The sequence below is a fragment of the Glycine max genome, chromosome 13 (genome assembly GCF_000004515.6).
Source record: "Glycine max cultivar Williams 82 chromosome 13, Glycine_max_v4.0, whole genome shotgun sequence".
NCBI lineage: Eukaryota > Viridiplantae > Streptophyta > Magnoliopsida > Fabales > Fabaceae > Glycine > Glycine max.
This window is the reverse complement of record NC_038249.2, coordinates 11,420,287-11,428,605: the sequence shown is the minus strand read 5'-3', so window position 1 is coordinate 11,428,605 and position 8,319 is coordinate 11,420,287. Positions and strand designations below refer to the sequence as shown.

Genomic DNA, 8,319 nt, shown 5'->3' with positions numbered 1-8,319 from the left:
ACGGTGAATATCCTCCGACGAGGAACCACCAATAGAAATGACCTCCCAGTCCCTCATGGGTTGCTCAATCGAGCCCCCAAAATCGATGCCACCCATGCCGATGGCAAAATCAGACAAGAATGAAGACATTGTGGAAGACGCAATACCTTGAAGAATTGAAGAAAGTGAAGGAAGAAGAAGAGGGATTGCAAGCGGAAGGCAAGGAAGCAAGAGCCTACATGGCACATTCAAAGACAAATTTGTGAGTGCTCTACACATTCAGAGACGAAAATGACTATTTACTCAAAATATAATTTAATTTTCATCTTTTCCCCTTTTTTAATCGTTACAAGCATAACAATACAATAAACACTTAAAAAATTGGAAAGCAAACATAAGTTAGAACAAACATAACAATAAGCATAATATTGGTTAATAAGCATAATTTTTTGTTGCTCTGAAATTTTTATTGTAACAACATTAGGTAGTGACAAAATCAAGTTGAGTCTCATTTGTGTAAACATTAACTTAATGGTTGTGCATTTTTGTTTAAATCTCATATTTTGGATAAGGTACTGTCACACTTGAAATTTCAAAGTAATAAACAAATTATGCTTATAAATCAATATTATGCTTATTATTATATTTGTTCTAACTTATGTTTACTTTCCTTTTTAAAGTGTTTATTGTAATGTTATGCTTGCAACGATTAAAAAAGTAGGGGAAGATGAAAATTAAATTATATTTTGGATAAATAGTCATTTTTGTCTCTGAATGTGTAGAGTGCTGACAAATTCATCCATGAATGTCACATAGGCTCTTTCATTAACGATAATGAACAAAAGTTAACAGATGGATAGATTTATCACACTTTTTTTACTTTTGCAGACTAAAATTTTGAATTCATCTTTTGGATACAAATTTTTCAGCTATCTACACATTCAGGGACAAAAATGGCTATTTACCCTTGAATTATTTTGGTAATTGTCTAAAAAAGCTAAATCAAGTGATAATAATGATGTCACCATCCCATCACTTGCCTCATTGACAATTTATTAGCAAAAAAAAAGGTGCAATTTATAGCATTTATTTTTCGGGAGTTCATTTAGCCCCAAAATATATCAAATAAATTAATATCTGAAACATCGCAAGACACTCTAATGCCATAAACTATGCATTAGAGTGTCTCGTGAAGTTTCAAATATTCATTTATCCCTCCCGTCTTGTTTGGCTCTTCCTACAACTAGCCAAGATCTAAACCCCAATCTCTCTATCTTCTGGGAAGCGCCCCCGATAGGTTTGTTCAAACTAAACTGTGATGTTGTTGTTGTTTCAGTGGGGAAGGCCACTTGTGGTGGAGTATTGAGGGATCACTCTGAAACTGTTGTTTTTGCCTTTTCTAACAGTACTCGGACTTGCTCTATCAAGCTTGCTGAGTTGTGGGCTATATAGCCTTCAGGATCAAGATTGCTTCCTCAAGGGATTTTGAAAGTTTTCTGGTTGAATCTGATTCAAAGTTTGCAATCAACCTTATCCAGGCTGGTTGTTCTCCCTCTCATGAGTGTGGACAGCTTGTTTTCCTCTTGGAATCACGTTTACCAGGAAGCCAACCAAGTAACGGATCACTTTGCTAGTCATGATTTAGGTCTAGATGATTTAGTTGTTTTTGATTGGGTTCCTTCTTTTGCTTCTTTGAAGGTTCTCGCTGATGTATCTCGTGTTTCTTTCCCGCATGGATTTTAATTTTATCGTTTTCTAGGGGCTCCAGCCCCGTTTTCGTAACAACAAAAATATATCAAATACTGTGCTAGCTGCTACCATTTGAATTTCATTCCAGGCACTTTTACTAACACGCATATCTGAAACGATGAAATGAGTAATGTGCTTTGCTGTCAGAATTATAAATAACTTAATGAATTCACAAAAGAAGTCACTGTGTGAAAACTACTGAAGTCATAAGAAAAAAAAAACTAGTATTAATTACTTAGTTGTATTAAAAACATTCAATTAAGCTCAATAGGATCCTAAAAATACCTTGCGTTGTCTCTAAATATTCATTCTAGACTTAAAATGCGTCAGGAAACTCTTTTAGAAAACAGAGAAATCACGTCTAGGATGTAAAAGCTATAACCATAACCTTTGAAAATCACATCTGAAACATTAAGTCAAACACAAAATTAATAGATTACTGTTGAATGTTGATCCTTGACAACCCAAATTCCAGTCCTCAAGAGCTGTTGCATTGGGACTATAATTCATTCAATGGAAGCTGAAAACAGTGATGGTGAATGTTAATATAAAGGCATCCAAGATCCCATCTGGCCTTAATTTTTGTGCTGTTATTGCAGGGAAATTGCTTTTGAGTAGCTTCACTATAAAACTCCATTAACCAGCGAGAGAAGCTAAAGACTGAAGCTGCAATACAGAGATATCCGGTGAAGACAATAACACCTTTTTCATCTCTTCTGGTTAGAATCTTATTTGCAGTTCTCAAACAGCCCTTTAAAGATGACTCAGTAGCCAATAACCACAACCCTTCAATAATTCACTGTATTCTGCCATTTCATCATGAACAATCCCAATGTGGAGCTCATCAGAAGCTTTAATCCAAGAATCTCTCAACAAAGATGTTGGTGTCGTTCGAGTTTCACCTCCAGCAATAGCAGCTTCTGTCAAAAGGAGTCTGAACATGTACACCCGAACAAATGTGATGGCATATTTAGACCTATCCTCTCACCACTAGTACTATAGGCTTATCACACGGCATTTTTTAATATAGCTCTTCTAAAGTGAAGGGGTACACTTGGAGAGAAAAATATAGGAATATAACCGCTAAATGGAGAATCAATAAAGTGAAATTTAACTTCATGAATTGTTATATACATGCAAGTATTTTATCACAATCTTAACTATTTATTCAATCAGTGATTGTAACCCTGCATTTTTTATCTCTAAAGTGCAACCCTAATTTTAGAAGAACTTATTGTACATTCAGAATATTAACCAAAGACCCCAGAATAAAAACTTAAAACATCATCAATAAGCAGAAATTAATAGAAAATGATATACCCAAAAAGCTCTTGGTTATTGGGTAAATCATTTACAAATACAAATTATAGGCAGGCACAGAAATTTAGTGGTCTGAAGGAACCAAACCAACTTGATCCTCGTTCAATCAATACTTTCTCATATTAAATGACTGGCTTTCACTTTCTTCTATTTAAATTATAATGTCAACTTAACGGACTTTACCTGAGAGAATCTCTCAAGCAAATCCCACATGGTCTTTATCACTTGCCATTGCAACAACAAAAACCAATTGAGCCTCGGGAAATGCCATCCTTATTGTATTCATCAGATCTTGGGCAGAATCTTTGGTGTGGGCTGCAGCATATCCACACAACTAATCACAATCACAACTCTGTTCTCAAGTATTTTGGCACTAGGCCAGAAATTTCTTAGTTCTTCCCACAATACAAATAAAAATTGTAGTAAAACATAAAGAGTCGATTAGAACCACATTGTATGTTGAAGATGTGTCCAATCTGGAAATTATCCGTATTTCATGTGTTTTCTTTCTCAAAATTTCAAAGGATTTCTAGAAATTTTTCCAGAACAAATGAAGCCAATTTTTTTAAAACAGAATTCAAGTCACCAGTTAATACCATGATAATAAAGGAAAAGTCAGAGCGAGCACTCAACCTCCATCAAGAAGTACTGTTGCTCCAGTAAGTTCTAAAACCTCAGCTTCTTCAGATGTTAGAAATTGAATCCTTCCAAGGAGGTATGTATGCTCTAAACCATACCTAATAGATTCATCAGAAATACTCCATCCTAATCATCAAATAAACAAAGGAGAAAGTGAAGGCAAAGTCATAAAACCAAGAAAAAAAAAACTCAGTATAAAACAATACAAAGCCTTTGATTTGGTTTGTCAAGGTTGAATGAGAAAGATAATGGGCCAAGGGGGAAAACTATAAAATAATTATATTAAAACATGCAAAAAACTTGATGCAGTGTCTGAACAAAATGCAACAGAAACCTTTATAGATGTAATCCACACATCTGAATCTCAAGTAACTTCTTAACTAGAGTAGAGTATAGGAGAGTACACTTACTCGCCCCGCAGTAGTGTCTTTTCTTTTTCTTGTATCTGTTAGTCTGTTAAGCTGACTACAGTTTTCTTATAGTTAGTTTTCTGTTAGGAACTAACTCAAGGTTAGTTGATAGTTACATTTGCGTAACTGTCTATATAAAGTATAAACTGTATTGTAAACAGTTATTCAGTGGATTGATTTTATCAATACAATCTCACCTTCCTTCTCTCTCTCTCTCCCTTTTCACGGAATCTATTATGGTATACAGAGCAAGGTCGATCCTAGGCTAATTTTTCATGGCTTCCGCTTCATCTCCTCCTCCACCACTGTCGTCACCGGCAGTGATGCCTTCTCCAGCTTCACTTTTGCAGTCTATCTCAATGAAACTCACAAATTCTAATTACATTCTATGGTGTAATCAAGTTCAGCCGGTTATCAAAGGTCATGGTTTATCACATTTTCTGGTTGCTCCAATCATTCTGCCGCAGTTTGACACTATCGCTGATCACGAAGCGGGGATTGTCCCAGGAGTATCTCAACTAGGAAAAGCAATATCAGCTTCTCCTCTCTTGGCTTCAATCAATGATTTCTGATGTTGTTCTTCCTCGCCTTGTCAACACCTCGTGGCATCTCTGGGAGAAACTCCATGTGCATTTTCACTCTATTGCTCGCGCAAAGAAGAGGCAACTTCGTATGGATCTGCATGTGTCTCTCTCGATAATCGCAAGATCACCCAATTATCTTCTCCACATTCAGACGCTTGTTGATTGATTCACTTCCATTTGTGACTCTTTCCCAAAGGGAGCATGTGGATATTATTCTTGAGAGACTTCCAACAGAGTATGAATCTACGGTAACCTTCATTTACAATATGTCTAAACTGATGCCTGTTGATGATGTTGAATCGCTGCTTCTTGCTCATGAATCTTGCATAGCTAAGCTTACCAAGAAGTCTTTGGGCTTGGTGAATCTCACTGAGTGTAACCTTAATTCCACCCCGAATTCAAGTGAATCTCAGTCGCAGGTCACTGATTCCTCTAATTTCAATCCACAAGTGCATCTCACTCAAGCATCCAACAACACTTCTAATGACAATGGAGATTACAATAACCCGGTAATTACAACAATTCTGCCAATGGTGGTGGTGGCCGGAATAATTTTTACCACGGTGGCTGTGGGGGGAGGCCATGGGGGCATGGTGGTGGAAAGTTTGCTAATGTACAATGTCAGGTTTGTCATAAGTATGGTCACAAGGCAACCTTTTTCCATCATTGGTATGATGATAACTATGTTCCCTTGCAACCTATGGATTATACCAACTCGTCTTCCACTCAAAACTCTCAATCTCAGACCCAAACACCCACCCAACGAGCAGTGACAAGCCAAATGTTCATAATATACTTGCAGTAACAGTAACGATGGGGGGGGGGGGGGGGGTTTGGTTGTTTGGTAATTAAAAAGCAGAACAAATAAAATGGAATACGAAACTACTAATACTAAAAACGGGTTGTTTCCTCTGATTCAGAAGCCACTCTCTTATCCTGGGTTATGGAGAATTCGTCCCTAACAGTCAACCACTTAATCCAACCCTATTTCAATTTACTAAGCGAAAATCAACTTAGGGTTTTCAATACGTGATTAGGCACCACATACACCAGTTAGCCCTTCGTCCATTAAGCATGAACGCAAGTTAGGCTCAAAGGCAATTAATCGAACACGAAGCGTGCACTAATTAATATTCACGAAATTGGGATAACTGGTGAAGGGAAAACTGTCAGGAAACCACATTGCAAGCGAAACCTCAAAGAGAGTTGGGCTTCGTCCTCAAAAGGAACAACACTAGAAAATCTAGCCTTCCATTAATCAATAGAGAACGAAATTATAGATTGAAGAACGAAATTTTATTGCTAAAATGAAAAGTCAAAACTGGAATTGCAAAACAAAAAAATGTCTAAGAAAAGCCTAAAACTAAAAACGAAAATAGGAGAGAGAAGAAGAGAGAGAGAGAGAGAGAGAGAGAGAGACTAAAACTAAAAACGAATAATCGAAGAGAGCCCTAAACTAGAACCTTGGTGCTGTTATATAGTTTTTCAGTCCCAAAGCTTACAAATCTGTTTTAAATCCAGGCCCATAAATAAATTAAATTCAAATCTAGATAAGATAAGATAAGATCTAGATTAAATAATATCTAGATGAGAAATTCAAATCTAGATAAGATAAGATAAGATCTAGATTAAATAATATCTAGATGAGAAATTCAAATCTAGATATGATAAGATCTAGATTAAATAATATCTAGATGAGATCAAATCTAAATAATATCTAGATAAGATAAAGATAAGATAAGATCTAATTTTGTAGAATAAAATAGTCTGCCCTCTTCAAGTCCAAGCTCAATTCTGGATTCAAGCCCAAGCCCAATTCTGGATTCAAACCCAATGCTTCATTAATTCCTGAAATTAGATTAAAAACATCAAATTAGCTGAATGGGCCCAAATAATAAAACTGCCTAATAAATTTGACAATTAAGACTAATCAGTATTTAAAATGGGGCAAAAAGGGTTAAGAAATAGGAGAAAATGATGGCACATCAATGTACAATGTCAGGTTTGTCATAAGTATGGTCACAAGGCAACCTTTTTCCATCATTGGTATGATGATAACTATGTTCCCTTGCAACCTATGGATTATACCAACTCGTCTTCCACTCAAAACTCTCAATCTCAGACCCAAACACCCACCCAACCCTCACAGTGGCCTTCTACCACTGCTCAAACCCATCCTCAAACTTATTACAATCACTATCCTTCCCCTTTTCCCTATTACTCTTACCCACCCCAATACATGACACCTCCTACTATTATCCCCCACCTCCAGTTCAGCCTTACCCCTCCACCTCCTCAAGACCAGAACCCCAAGCTCAGGTTGTCTCTGCAACCAGCTCAAACTTCCAAATGGTACCCCAATTCTAGTGCTTCTCACCATGTAACCAATGTATCTCACAACATTCAGCAAGTCACTCCTTTTGAGGGCCCTGATCAGATTACTATTGGCAATGGTCAAGGCCTCAATATATATCCTTCAAGTGTCTCTTCCTTTCATTCTCCTTTCAACTCTAAAGTACCTTTAACTCTCAAAAATCTGTTATCCATTCCTTCTATCACTAAAAATCTTCCAAGTGTTAGTCAACTCTGCAAAGATAACTGAGTTTTCTTTGAAAGGAGTGCAACAGCCTCAAAAGAAAGGAGTGCAGCAGCCTCAAAAAGAAAAAAGTGCTAACTCCCTGCCCCTCAATTAGACCAGTGGAATCCCATGAACATAACTCCTCAAGTTACCACAACAATTTCTAGGCAACATTCAAACATTGATGAGGTTCAACATTCAATACCTCGAAGAGTGTAATGTGTAATTAAGGCTTTTGTAAGTCAGCCAAAGAAGAGTGTAATTTGCTCTACATTATATATGCTACTAAACTAATGCAAGAAAATATATCTCTAATACATACCTCATTCAATGAACATAATGTAATAATTTTAATTAAACATGAATAGAACAGGGAACATCAAACAATGTAAACGAAGAAGGAAACAAACATCAAATTTCTAGCAATTATGTTAATTAAAGAACACAATTAAAAAACAAAAGTGTTGTTACCTCCTCACCTTGAATGGTGAAATCCGAACTCTGTTTCTCGCTCTGCACAATGCCTCTTCCAAATCTCAACAACCGGTGTAGAAGAAAAAAGGGGAAATAGATAGAGATGCATTACAATTTTCGAAACTGAGGGAAAGGGAAGTGCTGAAAATGGCACGCGAGATGGAGAAATGAAGGTTTCTCACTCTTCGTTGTTTGTTTAGTAACACTTGTACGGACACAATCCCAAGAGTGAGGTATGAGAAACAACCAATTAAAATGCGAGTTTGCATATTCGATCCTCTCTATTAACAAAATTAACATTCTAATAAAATTAACATTTGCTGATAAAACAGATAAAAATGCAATGTCAATGCACACAATTGAGGGCATTCCCTGTACCGCCTGTACGCTCGTTTTTTTCAAAATTGGATCTCCGTGATATAGCGTACGAGATCATCGTTGAGGCTTGTCGGAGTTTGGGATCAAAGCAATTGACGTTCGCAGCGAGGGAGATTGGGAGTGTGCGTCAGTGTCGGCATTGTATTGTGGTAGCTGACTTCGACGGCAGTGAACAAGATGAAGACGGGGGTGGAGGAATTAGAAGAGC

General features: G+C 36.8%; 1 long non-coding RNA gene across 1 annotated transcript; it reads right to left on the bottom strand.

Moving 5' to 3' along the window:
* Positions 1-3,146: 3,146 nt before the first annotated feature.
* Positions 3,147-8,319, bottom strand: LOC121173369 (uncharacterized). Its single transcript, XR_005888082.1, has 3 exons — positions 7,731-8,319; positions 3,682-3,813; positions 3,147-3,363 (listed from the first exon to the last, which is right to left on the bottom strand). It is a non-coding gene; the product is annotated as an uncharacterized lncRNA (long non-coding RNA).